This window comes from Schistocerca americana, chromosome 2, assembly GCF_021461395.2.
Source record: "Schistocerca americana isolate TAMUIC-IGC-003095 chromosome 2, iqSchAmer2.1, whole genome shotgun sequence".
Classification (NCBI taxonomy): Eukaryota; Metazoa; Arthropoda; class Insecta; order Orthoptera; family Acrididae; genus Schistocerca; species Schistocerca americana.
Genome location: NC_060120.1, coordinates 306,995,207 through 307,016,805, shown reverse-complemented (window position 1 = coordinate 307,016,805; position 21,599 = coordinate 306,995,207). Strand labels below are relative to the sequence as shown.

Here is a 21,599-nt window from a genome sequence, read left to right as displayed (position 1 = left end):
AAACACTTCCACTGACCACCAGACTCCACAGACATTAGCATATCTGGAATGCCTTGCAACGTGCTGTTCAGAAGTGATCTCCACCCCCTTGTACTCTTATGGATTTATGGACAGCGCTGCAGGGTTTATGGTGTCAGTTCCCTCCAGCACTACTTCAGACATTGGCCGAATCCATGCCACGCCGTGTTGCGGCGCTTGTGCGTGCTCGCGGGGGCCTTACACAATATCAGGCAGGTGTACAGTTTCTTTGGCTCCTCAGTGTATAATCTCGTGCCTTACAAGTGCTGTATTCTGGTAAACAGCTGAGAAAGCCGTTCTGCTCTAATCTTCCTTCACCGTAAATGGTTATTTTACACTCTTCTTATTTCAACCTCAATTTGAGTTGAGTAAGTGATTAGGAATCAACGAACGTGATTTTTTTCGAACAACATGGTTACTACCGACAGGGTTGTGGAATAAACGAATCTGATACTGTTATGTTACGCGGAGAAGCTATAACAATTCCCGGTGGCGAAAATGGAAAGGATCTGGAATTATTAAACCTTACACTTTTCCATATTTACTCATTTAAGTATTCATACGTCTTGTAATAGAGAAAAATCATTTCTGCTGATAAACGCATCAGCCTAAATGAGGAGAATTTTGATTATGTTTTTACCAAGGAAAAATGCTCTGATCGGAACACAAAAAAGTGAATATGTTCCTGTTTAAAAGAGTCTGATTGGAAAGTGGAGTATCAGCTGCCATCATTCTACCTCTCTCAGCACCTTTAACAATTTTCCCAACATTTTGGTACGCGAACATATTCGCGCTCTTTTTAATATGCAACTCACCTCTCACTTTCACAGACTTTCCTAACTGTAACTCGCTCACACCCACTAGCCCATCAGTCAACGTCGCTTATACCCATCCACTCCCAATTCCCATTCTCAATGACTCATCCAGCCCAACTCATTGTCATTATTTCTTTATGTGTCTCATTGTCACTGTCTCCTATCTCACAGCCACAGTCACTTTCGTTCTATGCTATTATTATTGTCTCCTCTCATTGTCCCTCTTGTTCTCTCTTACCGCCACCATCTCATTTACTCGTTCCCACTGCTGCTGTCTCCTTGTCATTATATCTATCATCCTTCCTGTCATTGCCATAGACTCTGTCTCTCATTACCATTGTCTCTCACCCACATCCACTTTCTGCGTTCCTTTATTCCTTTCCACCTGGCAGTGTCTCCTTCACTCGTTTTAGCACTGTCCCATGTGTCAGCCATATTGCTCTGTTACTTTGTCACTTTCTCTCACACGCCATCGTCTACTTCTCTCTTTTCTATACCACAACGACTGTCTACTATCGTCCAATATTTATCACTTTTCCGTTTCTCTGTCACTGTCCCTGTCTCCTTCCCTCTCGGCATAAAACAGCGCGAGAATGTTCGCATACCAAACTTCTGGAAAAAAATTTTGAAGGTAGCGTGAGGCAGCTGGTACCCTAAATTTTCAGTTGAGTTTTTTCGGCATGAGCATATTCACCTTTCACCTGTTAATCTTTTGTTCCCTGGTACAGCAGGACATGTCACTCATATGGGAAGAACTGTATGGATCAGTAAAATTTGAACGTTTACGTATCTTAAATTGAAATAACGCAAAATTCATTTTACATCTCATACCGGATTTTACGCACACAAAAAATGTTCGTGTCCTTAATTACTACAACATGGAGTTCCCAGAACCATTCTGATGATAACGGAGATAGTCACTTTATAAACTACATTTTCGCCTCACACCAGATTTTACGTGCGTATTCTGTGTACAAGTACGGTTACTTCAAAATTTTGTATCTCAAAAATCGATAAAGATACCAAGACAATTTGCAAAGTAGTTTGAGACCGGTATCTTAGGAGTTTATAGTAAAAATTACACCTATTTTCTGTCCATAAACGTCTTGGAATTTGCGGCTCTTTTGGTACCGAAAAAACATGGTTTTGGGGTATTTCTCCTTAATGCATAAAGATTTATGAAAACGGGAAGATGGCACTTCTAGATAAATGCCTAGAGAATATAAAGTTAAAATCTGGCAATTTGCTGCAGTTATTTATCATCTAGATTTCGCCTCATACCGGATTTCAGTGCATATTTTTCGTGAACATGTAAGGTAATTTTGAACCTCTGTATCTTGCAAACTGATAAAGATATCAACAAAATTTTCAAGATAGTTCGACATCGGAAGCTAAGGAATATATCGTAAGAATTTCATCCACTTCCCCTGCATAGCCGTCTTCGAATCCGCGTCTCGGTTTTGGTACGAAAAAATTGTAAAAAGCCCTTTCGTGGGGATTTCTAAGGAGCCGCGTATGAATTAATCTACATCTACACTCTATACTACATGGGTACACTGCAAATTACACATAAATGACTGGCAGAGGATTCATCGAACCACCTTCACAATATTTCTCTATTATTCCACTCTCAACAGCGCGCGGGAAAAAAGGAAAACCTATACCTTTCCGTGCAAGCTCTGATTTCCCTTATTTTAATCTGATGATCGTCCCTCCCTATGTAGTTCTGCACCAACAAAATATTTTCGCTTTCAGCTACCATAAACCACACCAAAAACAAAAAGAGCCACCCGATGTGTTCTATTTGCCTAAGCAAAAGTAAGAGTGTAATATTCATATTTTGAACATGTATTGTAGGATAGTGACACTAAGACGATCTTTCTGTTGGGTATATAAATGGTCCATAGCTCAAGGGCTCTACAAAGCATTTGACCCTACCATCCTATCACCAACAGAATCCGAGGTATGAGCCACGGAAGAATCCCGTTTTTATGCGTGGAGTTTTGGAACATATTAGGTAACCCATGCTGTTGCAAGCGTACCGATGTGTGGATTTTTGTGCTGAGAGTATGCGAAGTGGTATTCTGTTCGCCATTGATGCAGCTCTTTTCGTTTAAGCAGTGAGGCTACATCTTTAAGAGACATGGAGTCCGCCAGGAAAGACTGGAATTCGAAATATTGGCTGTGGCCTGAAGTAAGAAGCGAACACCGGCATTCGCCTAAATTGAAAATGAGAAACCAGAGAAATCCATTTTCAAGGTTGCCGGCGGTTGGATTCGAACCTCCTCGCCTACCGAATCCCCAGATGGCGAGCTCAGTGCCTCAATGCGCATAGTTTCCCCCGTCGGTTGAGAATTTGGAAAAAAAACTAGTTGTTACACATTGTTTTCAAATAAAATAAAATGTACCACAACAAAAGATGGAATTCTGATATTGCAGGTTTGCCTTCAATTGTGCATGTCTACCCATTTGATAGTGCACGAATGCATGCATATTTTAAGATTTAATGTAATAGTATTTCTGGCTTCCATTATTACAGCATTACAAGAGCACAAATAGATTTTGATGAAATGGGTGGGGCGAGGTGCAGGGCGCAGTAGGCTCAGACGAAACGAAACAGCCCGCAAAAAAAAGTCTTAGAAACAAACGAACTATAGAACGCGCTATCATATGCTCTCCACAAAGCCCTACCTATCGTTCCGTAAGGGAACAAGTTGGAACAGATTGGGCGATATTTTGCCGTTTGAGTTATTAATGACAAAATTTTGAGCAAGTTTTTTAAAGAAATGCAACCATCGATGTTTGATCGATATTTTTTTGATCAGCGCGATATTTTTGAGCAAGTTTTTTAAAGAAATGCAACCATCGATGTTTGATCGATATTTTTTTGATCAGCGCGATATTTGGGCGACTCGGGCAAATCCAGGTGTATTTTTATGCACTGATTTTAATATAATGTTATTTGTAACATCATTTACTGCTCCGCTGTCTGCTGGAATACTGAATTAATGTATCCCTAAAGTTCTACCAGTCTCCAAATAACTACTCCAGCGCTAATATAAAACTGCTGTAGATAGGTAATTAGGTTATTATAGTAGTTTGTACGTATTTCTTTTATTTTTTATTTATTTATTTTGTCTTTGGAATATTTATTTATTTTGATCCAACATCAACTGATTACAAAAAAAAGGTTTTTTTGTTGCAGTCTTCTGGATAAGTCAGAGCCTTACTTACTGGAGTTACATTTGCCTGGCACTTTTATCTACACAACTTTTTCTAAATTTTATTGAGAGAACAATGTTACATATATGGACTATACAAAAAACAATTTGTAATTGCAATACTTAGATTAAGGAACCTACAGTTTGTGACACAGTATTCATATCTGAGATTCAAATATTTACACTTATTGTGATGTAAGTGGGCGATTCAAAAACTGTTTTGCTCTTCTTTCTTATTACAAACTTATCCAAAATTAGAAACTGTCATAACAGCATGCAGCACAAAAACTATAAACAGCAGCACTTGCATTTAATTCAATTGCAACTAAGAAATGAAATAATTAACAAAAGAACCACTGAACTGAAGTAAGGCAAATTCATTGTCCAAAATTTGTTAGTTAATTTCAGGTTGGGATGACGGGTGGGGGAGTGTAACTGATGATTAAAGAAAAGTGTGGGTTTGGTGGGGATGGTTAAAATAGAAATTATGGGTTTATATCTGTTTTCTCATGATGTGTTTCTTGTGTATGTGGAATTGTGATTTTCCTTGTCGTCTTTCAAGGCGAGCCTTTTTTTATTTATTTATTTTTTGCGTATGGTAATTTTAGTTTTTTATTTTCATGTTGTACAGAATTTGTCTATTTTGATGTATTTCTTTGTCGTATTACATAGTTCTGCTTAAGTATGGGTTCGTCAACTGCAGTATGGAATACAAATTTTGCAGTTGTTGCGCTTTTTCCCTTACCTAGCACTAGAGCACTAGTAACACTACGATTTTTTCGGTTCTATGTAAGGGCTACTTATATAACATTGATGTCATTTACCTACATAGGTCAACTAAAGAACAGGATACAAATGTTAGGTATGTAGCTACTTTTCGCCTTCGCTAGCAATAGTATCCTATTCTTCAATTGATGTGTATAGGTCAACTGACGTACAGGATACACATGTTATAAATGTTATTTCCCATTCGCTAGCACTACTATCCTCCTCTTCAGTTGACTTATATAGCTAAACTGTAGAATGGGATACAAATGTTACTGTTGGATTTTTTGTCGTCGCTAGCAAGACCTATATAGGTCAACTGAAGTATGGGATACAAATATTTTGTGTGTAGGTCTTTTCGCCTTCGGTAGTAATACTATCTACGTAAGAACAGAATGTTAGTAGCAGCGGACGCGAAAGAAACAACACCTGCAAAATTTACCTCCCTTACTTCAGTTGACCTATATAGATGAACTGAAGAGTAGGATGCTAACGCTAACGAAAACGTCAATGTACGTTAAATTTGTATCCCATACTGCAGCTAAGCTGTACAGATCGACATAAGTTAGAGATACAACTCATGTAATTGTCAACTGAGATATTCCATGCTACCGTTACTTCTATCCCTTTTTTTCTTCACTTTTTACAGAAGTACTAGAACTCAAACAAGCGATATTCTTAACATTATGTTCGAAATATTGCTGGACATGATAGACGTCTACCATCTGCTTTCTCTTCTGCATACCTTTGTTTATGAACACTCGTCTTTGCTGTTAAATCTGTCTAATAAATCATCTCTGACAAGTTCCCACATCATTGGTCACAGCCAACAGGTTGCATCCTGTTCTTCAGTAGTGCCGTTTTTCCCAAGTTGTGGAGTAATTAATTTTTTGTGGCTTCTTTAAGGACTGCTGATTACCAGGATTTTAAAGAATTTTTGTAGTAGATTTGAAAGCTCTGAGTTATTTTAAGATGGCCTTGTTAGAAATGACAGAAACCTGTCCAGGAAGGACGAATAAAGCGGTCCTGATCTTATTAGGGCCATTGTGGCCTTATTGGGCTCTCAGGCCTACTTTTCCCTTCCCATGTTTTATTAGTTAAATTTTTATTTATTTTCTTCTTTTCTATGATTATTGTGGGCATTTTTGCCTGATGAAGCCGATCTAGCCTATGGAGTGAAAGTCAGCTCAACCAACATGACAAAATCAGTGTGGAGCACTTCCTGAAATGGAACAGTCAGCAGCATTTTCATCATCTACGGGGGAGGTTCTTCAGCGACGTCTTAAGGAAGAACAACGGCACCCAGAGGGGAAAGGGTTTAAATTATGTGGGAATCAGGGTAACTCAAAATTTATTTTTTTGAAGGTCAACATGAGAACAAATTTTTGGGGAAAACCTCTCAAGCACACCCCAGGATCTCGAAAATGGATACATCTACTACTTGGTATTGTTTCACCTGGACTGTGAACTTGGTCGAAGATATGAGTTGTTGCTCCTGCTGTGGACCATATGTTCATGAGCCTTGTGCCTGGATCGACAAGAGACACAATTTAGAACTGTTATTTTGTGGACCTACAATGAAATCTTATGACACAATCTCATTCTTAAAATTTGAATTTTTCTTGTTGCTTTTCTATTAATATGTAATAAACTTTTTTGACAGTTTATTCAGCATTTCACTGTCTCCAACCCATCCTTTCCTAGACATGGCCTCATTGGGGGTACATGGAGTGGTGTTATTGGGCGCACTGCGTACCCGAAAAAGACCATTTACTGCATTTTTTAAATTATAGTTTAGGACGTACTTGAACTATATTCAATGACCAGAATTTATTTTTCTTAGTAGCTCAAGAGCTATTCTAAAGGTATGCAAAGTTTCAAGTTAATCAACTGAGTACATGGCAATGAAAAATCGGCATACATTCAGGTGGCCTTATTTGGCACATGTACCTTATCACTACAAAAAATTCTAAGTAATCCACATTCCTGCAGCATTGCTTTCTTGTGACTCATTGTTGACTATGGAAAAATCGATAGATAACTTCATTCACTGCAGATAACATTCTTGTGCCGTACCAAGCACCTGAGTTTCATGACAGTGCATAGATGCTTAACAGAGACATTAATGCTCAGACATGGTTCTTGAGGGCCACCCAATGTTAGAGCACATAGGTTGGTAGTAGTTTCAATTATGAACACTTCCTCCTTCTTCTGACAAGTGCCATTTGTTGGTAACATGGTGCAAAAAAACACCACATTATATAACACAATGCTACTTTAAATTAGCTCCAAATAGTTGTCAACCATTGTTTGAGTTTTGAAGGAATAAGCTTTTGCTAAATGTGTTTGAGGTTTATCAAGATATGTCCACCTAGTGACTTGGCCCCCATGAGCCATGGACCTTGCCATTGGTGGGGAGGCTTGCGTGCCTCAGCGATACAGATGGCCGTACTGTAGGTGCAACCACAACGGAGGGGTATCTGTTGAGAGGCCAGACAAACCAAACCCAATTCAAAAGTAATAGCAGTGTGCATAACTACAATACTAGGAGAAAGGACGATCTTCACTATTCAAGATTAAATCTAACTTTGGCACAGAAAGGGGTGAATTATACTGGCACTAAAGTCTTTGGTCACTTACCAAATAGTATCAAAAGTCTGACAGATAACCAACAAGTATTTAAGAAGAAATTAAAAGAATTTCTGAATGACAACTCCTTCTACTCCATAGAGGAATTTTTAGATATAAATTAAGAAAAAAAATATTAAAAAATTAAAAAAAATAAAAAATAAAAATAAAAAACACAAAAATAAGTAGTTATATTAACTAAAGTATGTTGTTAAATTAACCTAATTATGTCATGTATTGGAAAATTCGACTCGTTCCACATCATTACGAAATATCGTATTCATGATCCATGGAACTAGTATTAATCTAATCTAATCTAATCTGTGGTTCCTGAAGAGGGGCAGCAGCCTTTTCAGTAGTTGCAGGGGCGACAGTCTGGATGATTGACTGATCTGGCCTTGTAACATTAACCAAAACGGCTTTGCTGTGCTGGTACTGCGAACGGCTGAAAGCAAGGGGAAACTACAGCCGTAATTTTTTGGGTAAAATATTCTGGAGGTAAAATAGTCCCCCATTCGGATCTCCGGGCGGGGACTACTCAAGAGGACGTCGTTATCAGGAGAAAGAAAACTGGCGTTCTATGGATCGGAGCGTGGAACGTCAGATCCCTTAATCGGGCAGGTAGGTTAGAAAATTTAAAAAGGGAAATGGATAGGTTAAAGTTAGATATAGTGGGCATTAGTGAAGTTCGGTGGCAGGAGGAACAAGACTTTTGGTCAGGTGATTACAGGGTTATAAATACAAAATCAAACAGGGGTAATGCAGGAGTAGGTTTAATAAGGAATAAAAAAATAGGAGTGCGGGTAAGCTACTACAAACAGCATAGTGAACGCATTATTGTGGCCAAGATAGACACAAAGCCAATGCCTACTACAGTAGTACAAGTTTATATGCCAACTAGCTCTGCAGATGATGAAGAAATAGATGAAATGTATGACGAGATAAAAGAAATTATTCAGGTAGTGAAGGGAGACGAAAATTTAATAGTCATGGGTGACTGGAATTCGTCAGTAGGAAAAGGAAGAGAAGGAAACATAGTAGGTGAATATGGATTGGGGGGAAGAAATGAAAGAGGAAGCCGCCTTGTAGAATTTTGCACAGGGTATAACTTAATCATAGCTAACACTTGGTTCAAGAATCATAAAAGAAGGTTGTATACCTGGAAGAATCCTGGAGATACTAAAAGGTATCAGATAGATTATATAATGGTAAGACAGAGATTTAGGAACCAGGTTTTAAATTGTAAGACATTTCCAGGGGCAGATGTGGATTCTGACCACAATCTATTGGTTATGAACTGCAGATTGAAACTGAAGAAACTGCAAAAAGGTGAAGTAGTGAAGGCAGCAGACGATCAAGTAGGTAAAAAGACGAGGGCTAATAGAAATCCTTGGGTAACAGAAGAAATATTGAATTTAATTGATGAAAGGAGAAAATACAAAAATGCAGTAAATGAAGCAGGCAAAAAGGAATACAAATGTCTCAAAAATTATATCAACAGGAAGTGCAAAATGGCTAAGCAGGGATGGCTAGAGGACAAATGTAAGGATGTAGAGGCTTGTCTCACTAGGGGTAAGATAGATAGTGCCTACAGGAAAATTAAGGAGACCTTTGGAGAAAAGAGAACCACTTGTATGAATATCAAAAGCTCAGATGGCAACCCAGTTCCAAGCAAAGAAGGGAAGGCAGAGAGGTGGAAGGAGTATATAGAGGGTTGTAACAAGGGCGATGTACTTGAGGACAATATTATGGAAATGGAAGAGGATGTAGATGAAGACGAAATGGGAGATAAGATACTGCGTGAAGAGTTTGACAGAGCACTGAAAGACCTGAGTCAAAACGAGGCCCCGGGAATAGACAACATTCCATTAGAACTACTGATGGCCTTGGGAGAGCCAGTCATGACAAAACTCTACCATTTGGTGAGCAAGATGTATGAGACAGGCGAAATACCCTCAGACTTCAAGAAGAATATAATAATTCCAATCCCAAAGAAACCAGGCGTTGACAGATGTGAAAATTACCGAACTATCAGTTTAATAAGTCACAGCTGCAAAATACTAACGCGAATTCTTTACAGACGAATGGAAAAATAGGTAGAAGCGGACCTCGGGGAAGATCAGTTTGGATTCCGTAGAAATGTTGGAACACGTGAGGCAATACTAACCTTACGACTTATCTTAGAAGAAAGATTAAGAAAAGGCAAATCTACGTTTCTAGCATTTGTAGACTTAGAGAAAGCTTTTGACAATGTTAACTGGAATACTCTCTTTCAAATTCTGAAGGTGGCAGGGGTAAAATACAGGGAGCGAAAGGCTATTTACAATTTGTACAGAAACCAGATGGCAGTTATAAGAGTCGAGGGGCATGAAAGGGAAGCAGTGGTTGGGAAAGGAGTGAGACAGGGTTGTAGCCTGTCCCCGATGTTATTCAATCTGTATATTGAGCAAGCAGTAAAGGAAACAAAAGAAAAATTCGGAGTAGGTATTAAAATCCATGGAGAAGATATAAAAACTTTGAAGTTCGCCGATGACATTGTAATTCTGTCAGAGATAGCAAAGGACTTGGAAGAGCAGTTGAACGGAATGGACAGTGTCTTGAAAGGAGGATATAAGATGAACATCAACAAAAGCAAAACAAGGATAATGGAATGTAGTCAAATTAAATCGGGTGATGCTGAGGGAATTAGATTAGGAAATGAGACACTTAAAGTAGTAAAGGAATTTTGCTACTTAGGGAGTAAAATAACTGATGATGGTCGAAGTAGAGAGGATATAAAATGTAGACTGGCAATGGCAAGGAAATCGTTTCTGAAGAAGAGAAATTTGTTAACATCGAGTATAGATTTAAGTGTCAGGAAGTTGTTTCTGAAAATATTTGTATGGAGTGTAGCCATGTATGGAAGTGAAACATGGACGATAATTAGTTTGGACAAGAAGAGAATAGAAGCTTTCGAAATGTGGTGCTACGGAAGAATGCTGAAGATAAGGTGGGTAGATCACGTAACTAATGAGGAGGTATTGAATAGGATTGGGGAGAAGAGAAGTTTGTGGCACAACTTGACTAGAAGAAGGGATCGGTTGGTAGGACATGTTTTGAGGCATCAAGGGATCAGAAATTTAGCATTGGAGGGCAGCGTGGAGGGTAAAAATCGTAGAGGGAGACCAAGAGATGAATACACTAAGCAGATTCAGAAGGATGTAGGTTGCAGTAGGTACTGGGAGATGAAGAAGCTTGCACAGGATAGAGTAGCATGGAAAGTTGCATCAAACCAGTCTCAGGACTGAAGACCACAACAACAACAACAGTGACTCGGGAACTGGAAGGGTGACTTTTTTGTTCTATAGGGTATTTCTGAGATGGAACTCCCAAACATTGAGATCCTTCTTCATAAGACCATTTATGCATCTATAGCACTGTTAGCTTGTAAGGTTGCGTGGGAACGTGAGGGCGTGCATAGCCATAATCTGGATTCCAGTTGACCATCACAACTGAGGACTGAAATATTGTGCATGTTGTACTTTGTAACCCCTTGCTATCTGAAAATAACATTCTGTGTCATCTAGCACCATTATGTTGGCATCGTGGTGTGATGAGTCACTGAGTACGAGTTCACATCGTGGTCGATAGTCACTGAATTTACTGCATTTGCCAGAGATTTGCAGAGAAAACACTGAGGGAACTGCGCACTGACACAACAGTACATCACAGACATCCTCATATGTTAACCTCTCATGTGACAACATTGTGGTGTCATTTCCAACAGGACAATGCTCATTCACAAAAGGGACTTGTTCTGTGCGATGTCTGCACAATGCTGAGTTATTAACAAGGTCAGCAAGATACCCAGATCTGTGCTCGATAGAATACGTGTGGGACCAGCTTGTATGTTAACTCTGTCCCTGTGCCAGTATCCCGGATATCAAGGTACAATTACAACAGTTGTGACACAGTTTGTCCCACTTTATGACTCCCTTCCCAAATGAATCAGTGTATGCATCCAGGCCTACAAGAGGTAGCAGGAAATGGAAAGTACCTCAAACCACATTATGACGTTTGTTACAAAGCTGCCTGAAGCTAAAGCCATACTGCTTACAACTATGTTAAACCTTAACAGGTAATGACAAAACTTATGTTACTTATTATTGCACTGCAAGAATGTATTGAAGAAGTAGTTTTTCGTAAAGAACTAGTTTTCAGCAGTGAAACAATCTTTCTTGTGATGTAAAGGTGATTAATCGAAAACATTCATATGAGGGGACCAGAAAAACTCCATTGTTATGTGGATCATGCATATGAATGACACCCCGAGGTCAATGAGTTCTGTGTTGCAGCGAAGACAAAGGTCTATAGCCGCTTATTCTTCACTGTAAAGAGCCAGTATCTGGACTGGCATACATGCAGATGTTTATAGAATTGGTAACAAATTCATCTGCAATTACAATGAAATGAACACCCTTAGCTGCTTACAGGCGTTGACATACGTCAACGGGGACAGATGAAAATGTGTGCCCTGACCGGGACTCGAACCCAGGATCTCCTGCTTACATGGCAGACGCTCTATCCATCTGAGCTACTGAGGACACAGAGGATAGCGCAACTGCAGGGATTTATCTCTGGCATGCATCTGGGGACAATATGTTGAGATTGTGGGTTTCGCGGGACGCGTGCCAGAGATAAATCCCGCAGTCGCGCTGTCCTCTGTGTCCTCGGTAGCTCAGATGGATAGAGCGTCTGTCATGTAAGCAGGAGATCCCGGGTTCGAGTCCCGGTCGGGGCACACATTTTCATCTGTCCCCGTTGACGTATGTCAATGCCTGTAAGCAGCTAAGGGTATTCATTTCAATTGTAATTTCATTCCAACGAGCTGCATGGTTACTGATGGTATCTGTTCTTTTGGACATGTCCGAAAGAACAGATACCATCTTAGTATATATAAATTCATCTACAGTAGGATGACGCATCACCTCATTTTCACAGAGGTCAGAGACTTTCATACCAACAACCAGCACAACTTTGCCTTTTGTGGGATGCTCTTACACTGGCCTCCACATTCACTAAATCTGACACCATTTGATTCTTTGAGTGGAAGTACCTTACATATCAAGTCTTTGTTCCTCCTTTGTTGTCATATATGTTAGAACTGAAGTAGCACATCTGAGTTGCCTCCCTAAACATTGTCTTCAACACGTTGGGGCTTGTGTGGAAGATACAAACTCTTAATGAGTTGCACTACATAGCAAAATAAGATTCATAATCCTACATTAATTGCACTATGCCTTATGATTTTTTAAAAATCACTGTGACAATCATTTAGAAGAACCCTATCTATTATCTGTCACTTATATCTTTGCTCAACAATGGTCATCAGAATAATGCAGTTTGTTTATGTAAGTGCTTACCAGCTGTCCATTTGAGGCAATCCACATTTTTCTTGAGAAATAAAATTGCTCATTTTGGTCTGACGAGTTCAGAAGAAAATTGTAGCTGAGCCATACACACTCAAATTTGTTGTTGTAGTGCTAATATGTCTTCCATCTCGAGGATCATATTTTGTAAGACCTATACTCAGCCAAACTGATGACATATGTGGGGGCTCTTTTCGATGATTTCACCTAAATGTCATCTGTGGTAACAAAAGAAGTGCAAACAAACAAAATACCAGTGGAAAAATTTAAAACCTGCTTAATGCACATGTAAATATCTTTATTGCAGAAACTGCAATAATGCACAAAATAAAAATATATAATGAGTGTATACAATGCACCAGCAGAAACATAAGTCTTGTTGAAACAAATGGTCCCAATAACAGCTTCAATACAATAACTGAATACTACATAGATTATAAATAAACAAATATCACAATAAACAATACAGACAATGAGAACAAAAACAGATTTTTTTAGAATTTCCTAACCTGTGTGTAATTATGACTAAAGGAAATGGGGAAAAAAAATAGACACAATTTTGTATTCATCAATCTACATGACTTCATGGGACAGCCAAAATTACTTTCATGCATTTTTTTGCTTGTTCATTCTAGAATAGTACAATGAAATAATCTTCTTTCAATAAAAACCACATGTAATATTTCTGTAGTGTAAGGAAAATATTTTATATTATGTTTACATGGTATATTTGAATACTGATATGCACATTTACATACAATCAGACACACTGAGTGTAAGACAAAACAGAAACAAAAAATAAGTAACATGCCTCATCTAATATTCAAGCTTGATGTAATCAGTATTATGTACAACCTTTTGTGACAGTCATAATATATTATTAGTGTGTCACAATTGACTTAAAAGAATATATAATAATACATACAGTACATAAAATATGAAACAAGGAAAGTGGACTGTGTGTCATAAATTCAGTCATTTATGTGAAACACTGAAGAAAAAGACATTAATATCAAAAGCATATTGACAGCAGAGACACAAAAAAGCATAAATGTTATGTATACAACAAGATGGAAAAAAGGAAAGGAAAACATCAGATGAGAAGCAACAACTGGTATCTGAGGATCGAAAGTTGTCTAAGCAGAGCTGAAGATTACTTACTTTTTAAATCTAGGCAATGGTTGTTTGGTTGACTGATTTGGGGGAGGGGACCAAACAGCGGGGTCATCTGTCCCACCGGTGAGGGAAGGATGGAGAAGGCAATCGGCCGTGACCTTTCCAATGAACCATCCCAGCATTTTCTTGAATCGATTTACAGAAATCATGGGAAATCTAAATCAGGATAGCTGGAAGAGGGTTTGAACCATCGTCCTTTCGAATGCGTGTCCAGTGTGCTAACCACTGTGCCATCTCGCTTGGTCGCTTGTATGAAAAGTAAAACACTACTAGATGAATACACTTTACAAAAGTACATTCTTTTAACACATGAATTATCAGTTAAAGCAGTATTTCAGAAAATAAATCAGTCATGTATGCTTTATAAAGTTGGATTTCAATACAATAATTAAAGATTATATTACCTCATATTCTTAAATAAAAACAATTTGTTTATTGAGTTTATTGAACTGAAACCTGAAACTATTTACAAGCTCTTTTCTTACAAGCAGTATATCTGTTTGTATAATACTCAAGTTCAACTACACTAACACAAATGACATTCTGAACTGCCACTTACACAAAACTATGTATCTTTATTCACTAATACTCAAAATAATATTCTCACTGAACAAATGTTGTTTTACAGTACCGGTAATAATAAGAAATACACCGAAGCATCAAAAACATATTCATCTTTTACAAATTTCAGAAACATTCTGGAAGATGAATTCAGTTGTGTGTAGTTTATGGACTGCCCCACAACCGCCATTTAACTAACATTATCTGCATTCCTACATAGTTTTATATTTGGAATAACATCATTATATTACATTTAAACAGTACACAGAAACAGTAAATAACACTGATAAACATATATTTGACTATAGATAATTCTAATATTACTTCTGGTTTCCATTTTACATGACTGATAGAAGATATGCTTATAGTTGATTATGATTTTTTTCGTTTGTGTATACAGAACATGTGCTCAAAGTACATTATGAAGCATACATCTTTTTGCTAAAAGTGTTTGAGTATTATAAAAAATCTCAAGATAGGACAGTAAGCATATGTTCCAACATTCATAGACATTCAAACTTATATAAAATATCATAAGCTTTTCAGACTTGAGAATGTGTTTTCTTGTGCCTATAAAGCAAATGGATTCAGAAATAAGTTATACTGGTCATTTGGAAGTTTAAAGTTATTTCTGGAAAACAATTACTATTAATGGTATGTGCACATTTTATGCACACAATCTTAATGAAACAAAGTATAGTTACAGTTTTCTTATATTCTTAAATTTTGTATGTAGTCAAATACAGAAAGACAAACCTCATAATATAGGGGGAAGAAGCCACATGAATGTTTTCATGGTCCCTCTTAATGATGACAATACTCTCTTAAAATCTGGTTTAACAGAAAAATACCATTATGAAAGGTAACTGGTAAGCATCAAAACTACTGGGAAGCTTTCTGGTCAAAATGACTGATAAAACCATCTTAGGCTGCCAGCCGGGTGAAAACTCAAAAGTTTGAGCTGCAACACATTTTTTTGAGCTGATACCTAAAGACAGTCCAAATAACAAATAAAAACTCATGCAATAGATCACACATGTCAATACTATTCTTGCTGGAACATGAGTAATTACATAGATACTTTCTTATTTATGTTTTGACTATCTGACTGGTATTTTATTGTCAACTGAAAAGAAACTGATGAATAAAAGTAATGGAGATTAAGTAGTTATTTGAACAGCTTAAGTAAAGTACCTATCCATGTTGGTACAGCATATATCTGAAAGTAATTCTACATAGTATATATCAATACTTCATGGTTTATTTTACAGAAATATCACAGAACAAAAGGAATCATATCTCCTTAAAAATTAACACATGATCTGGTGTATAACAAATAAAAAAATATACCATGAATGACAAGTACAGGAAAAACATAGACACATGTTACTATGATAAGTCACATTTTTTAAAAACAAATTTAATATATGAATCATGCAAAAGCCGAAAACTCTGAAAAAATATTTGAATTACAGAGGCAAGAGATTACCTCTTGCCTTAGAAATACAGAGACTGACCCACCCATATGTGATGGAAGAAAATTTTGGTACCTGAAGTCTGGAGAATTTTTGTAGTAATGAAGATGCCAACAGGAAGGAGCTTCCAAAATTACTGCTACAAGAAACAATCTCCTTTATCAAAGTTTTTCCATATTTAATGGCACCTACTTAGATTCACTAACTAGTCTGCTACATTACACACATTAAATATATATAACATTTTCATATTGACTGCTAATGTGTATGTGGCAAGAATGTTGTAAAGCTCAAAATTACTGGCTGATGAATGATGACAGACACTGCATACACTTTACTAACAATTACCACAAGATAATCAGATATCATATTGTGGATAGTATGGAGGTGTGGATGCATTGTTTGTGAGATCTTGCAGCAAAACCAGTAACTTTACACATATGGACAGACACAGCTACACAAATACACACATGTGAGTGGTGAGTGCACACACACACACACACACACACACACACACACACACACACACACACACACTTCAAATATAAAGCTGATCGAAGAAATTCTTTTGGTAAAACAGCACCAAGGGATGTACTGGAATAAACAAGAATATCCAGAAAATGTGTTGCTAATAACTGATGATGCCAACAAAAGGATGTTTATGATATCGACATTTTGAACAGACGGTCTGGGGAAGCCCTTTGAGACCTGCAGCACTATTACTCTGCAAACTGCTGCTCTGCTTTGGTAGAAATTCTTATACCTGAGTTCATTTTTTTCACCTATACCACACTACTCTATAGCATTCTACATCTTACTTTTCTTTTATCTGATAATTGCATTCTTTGAAAATTTTGACTGTGAGATACTCTTCCCTTTTTGGAAACCTATGTCATATAAAAATTAGTTTCCTGTGTGTCATGGCACAAGTGGTTTGTTTTTAACATCACTGTATTATGTTTGTCTTTTCATTTGTCCTCATGTCAATGCGCAAAATGCTCTGATAGTACTTTTACAGTGCTGCGCTATATCAACGATCTATAGCAAAAAGTTTCAGTTTTGTCTGTCCTGACATTTGTGTCATAAGTGAACACTTGACACACGTACACAAACTCAAAATGCATGCTACAGGGAAGATCAGAAATTCATTCCCACCTGCTGCCTTCCACTGTTTGTGTTGTAGGTATTGGTTTTATGTGTATTCCTTAGCTGAATGTTCTGAAAGACGTTATTCTTCAATTTTTTTTCTTTTCTTTTTTTTTCCCCCCTTGTAACTTTTCACCCTTTGCTTCATGATGCTTCCTGCTGCACTTCTCTTGTTAGATGAAACATGACAGTTTGTGATTCTAAAATATTTGACAATAACAGTAAATTTTTATGTGTCAATATTCAACAAACGCAACATGAAACATATGACTTTAAATGCAGTGCTATTTATATACATTCTTGCAGCTATTTCTGATACCGTTTGGTATGCCAATGTCCATAACACACAAGTCACAGCAGGTGTAAGAATGATGTGGAGGAGTGGACAACATAATGATTATTTATCATACATATTAGCATCATCTGCCTCCTAATGATCCCATGTAATAATGTGTTGTTTCTTTACATCAACTTAAATATACCAAAGCTAAAATTACGTTTTGTCTGTATTTGCTAACGTTCGCTGCTTATCTCAGTATTTAAAGTGAATGTTCATGAATGTCACAAGACTAAACAGAAGCTCTAGATATAGGTAGCAATACTGAGCATGTTGGGGGAAAGTATTGCTTTCTGTTTCGAGAGATATGATTAATATGCTTAACAGTTAGTAGTGAAGAGTGATTAACAATAATCAACAGAAAAGCAGAAATAATAATCGCTGATAGACAGAACACAATGAAAACTTGTAGCACTGATGTCAACTTATTTACAATTATTGCAAAAAAATGCAGATGCATGTCGTGCAGAACCAAATCAAATGGTTGTAATAACAAATACTGCTCTGTCAAAAATGACCAGAACACAAAAGAACTATGACTACATCGATATGTCTGATTAAGCACCTTGCACTCTTCTTATTCTTGCATACTTCAAAATGTTTTCAAAAAGACTAACGACAAACATGCTAAACAATGGCAAATAAATTACTGGTGGCAGATGTTGGCAATACTACAAATCAAAAGTATATCGGCCAATAACAACAATAACAGTACACCAATAAAATCAGGAACACTTTCTTACTTTCCAAGCAACTCTTTGTCTGTAGCAAGTCTTCCCAATGGACACCATTTTGGAGATTTAAATATCCAATAACAGTGACTGTGATGTGTGGATGTTAAGTGTATTGTTGTAGTTGTTAATACCGAAGGGGAGGATGGAAGTGTAAAATCCTGGGTGTGCATATAAGGGCTAGTATTCTTGAGTAGCCCCAAGGGAGACATTTGAGCTTAACAATCCCATCCAATGGACGGATCACTATCAATACTGCCACATACCCCGACTTCGTGAGAGACTGCAATTTGGTATTTAAGCCAGGACAGTGCTGCAAAGTCTAGAAATCAGGAACTTTATGCCAAATCCTCTCCTCTTCTTCCTGGCCAACTACTAGTGGTGAAAATTTCTGTCATCGCTAGGACTTGAATCAGCTTAACATGAAATGAGAGTGCCACACCACATATGAAATGTTTTATTCACTTCACATTATATGAAATCCTAGAACACTCAGTTAAGGAAGTTCCCAATGAAATGGAAAAGCCACATGAAATAAGCATTGTTAATTCAATTATAAATATAAATGATTTTAACAAACTACAATAATGGCAACCTCATGATTTTACAATGGGAAATAATTTGTCTTTCTACGACATTGCCATAGTGATAATGATACACAAAGCAAAAGCATTGGTACACAGGATGTATAATGTAAGAGATTCAGCACTGAGATCAAGAGAATGAAATTAATGAAAGAAGTGTACAGAGAGCAACATTTAATCATTCTTCATCATTCCTCAGCCCACTTGTTATTCTGTGTTATTTGTTCACACAGCTCTTTCTAATCCAATTTTCACTTTTTGTTTCTTCTCATTCCACATATGCTGTAGCCAACTGCTCTCATATCTCAATAACTGCTACAACTTCATACGGGTGCCACATTTACTCACCTGCACTCTCATTCAATTTTTGCTTTCACTTGATCCATATCCATAACCCCACACACAGTGGCCTACCACTTTGATCAATAACGCAGAGATGAAAATGGCAGATATGCATCTGCATATATAGGATGTGAAACACTGAGTTCAAATTTTTACATTCAGTTGGAGAGGTGGCAACTACACGAGAGGTACTTGCTTGTGACATTTTCGTAAACAAGTGAAGCAACTGAAGAATTATAAACAAACAAGAAACTACAGATGAACAACAAAGAAATGAACATCGATACTATAGAAATAATGAAATTATAATCTTCTACAAAGTATTTGTAGACACTGATACAAAATTTACTGCCTATTTTAATATTCTTGAAATCATAAAAATCAATTTTTGTACAGGAGACTTGACTGATAAATATTTTACACCATTCTCTAGACTAGGTTGACAACACAGTATCAGATTCAATAAGCAAGGTGTTAGATCTATCCAGACAGAAATAGCTTCAAGGGTGACTTATTCTGTTTCATAACAGAGAACCTGATCCTTCTCAAATGTTTAAAGCTGCATGGGGCTCAGTGCTCCTTGCAGTTCATTTCCAAATATAAAGCACAAATGAAGATCTCTCTACCTTCCTTTCAGTGTTCCTGGTTTAGTATTAAGAAGCTCTATGCCAGTGATTATTCTCATTTTAGTTAGAATATTATAAAATACCCATGAAAATGTACAAACACATCTATTCAGTCTCAACAGGTTGCACTATTTATGAGAGTAAAAATTAATCTCCCAGTCTTTTGTGTCATTATTCTGTTCAGTGAATTATTGGTTTTACACCTGTTCTATATATCTATTACTTATTACGATAGTAGAAATCCCAGTACAGTAACAACAAACAAAAATGATGACAGCAACCACTCATAATTAATTGTAGATGAGAAAAGAAAAACAGCAACATAGTTAGAACATTCTTTGATACACAGATGGAAGAGTGCCTAACCAAAAACTCTACATCTGTACTCCACAAGCTATTATGTTCAGTCTCATCTCCTCACTCCCTAATAATTCCATTTATGGATGCTACATGGGATGTACATGATAAAGCATGGAAACAGACAGAAATGTCCACATTTTATAGTTTACCACTATTCTATATCTAAGAATCAAGAAAAAAATGAAGATTTTTCACAGGGCAATAACTACATCAGATTTAATTATCTACCACTTTGAGTGAATGTATGTATTCTTTTATGATGTCCTTTTTCTATTATGCTCAAGACTGCTTTTCATTATTAATAAGAATAGCAAGTACAATGGGCAGACAGAAAACAAAATACAAAATAACACAGAGGAGGAGGAGGAGGAGGAGGAGGAGGAGAAGAAAATATAGGTCACTGAATTATTTTGCCACCAGCAGTAGCATTAATGACAGGATGCCATTAGAAGCAGTTACAAATGATGGCATAACTTCTGCAAACTTGTAAAGATCAATAAAGGAATGTAGTATAAGAAGAGGGGAGTACATACAAAAACCTAAATTGACAATTGTGAGGCACTAAATTGCAATTTACATTGACCTCCTGCAGTTTGAGTTTGTTATTTATATTTATCCTTACATCTTCCTGTCTCTTCCATTTTTCTTGTTCAGTACCTTCTTTCTCTTGTTTGTCTTTGCCGAAGCACTGCTTTGGTCTATAAGTAAAGGGTTGCAAAAATCTATCGACTATATTGATTTCATATATTAAAAACAAGATATTATTCAGGGTGTCAGTAAACAGTGACTGGGAGACTATGTTCCCTGATTATGAGACTTTCAAAATAATTAAGCAGATGACTCGAAGCTCTAATTATAATTAAAATCACCTATTTTTATCTCAGTCTGTCATACGTAAGACAACATTATTTCTTTTTTCATAGTAGTCTTCTCGAAACACTACCAAAAATAAGTTCATTGTGCAAAAGAAACACCAGCAATCCTCACAAAAATGAATAAGGTAAGTTGTTGTGGAAAGTGTTTCAGTACAATTGTTCTGGGTTCATGACTGTGTCTGAGAAGGGCATTATACGACTCATCTCATGCCAGGTTGATGAGTGTGGAGAGGAGGGAGTTATAATTATTTGCTTTTAATCGCCAATACTGGCACATCCTAGTAGACCAGTAGCCCACAACTGCTAATAAATGACACTGGTATTAACATTTGTATTGAAACTAACAATAGCCACTGAAGTCAATACTTCTCACTTCTTATACTATTTTTTTAACACTCTTACAATGAAACAATCATACACATTTCTGAATTAAAAGTGCACATAAACTAAATTAAAATAACTTGTGGGGTGAAAGAAACCATTATGGACTTTCTCTCATTTGTACTACCATAGGATATCTTATTACCAAGA

General features: G+C 37.0%; 1 non-coding gene across 1 annotated transcript; it reads left to right on the top strand.

The window, feature by feature from the left end:
• The first annotated feature begins 12,153 nt into the window (after positions 1 to 12,153).
• On the top strand, positions 12,154 to 12,227 carry Trnat-ugu. The gene has a single exon. It is a non-coding gene; the product is annotated as a tRNA-Thr (tRNA).
• Positions 12,228 to 21,599: the final 9,372 nt, after the last annotated feature.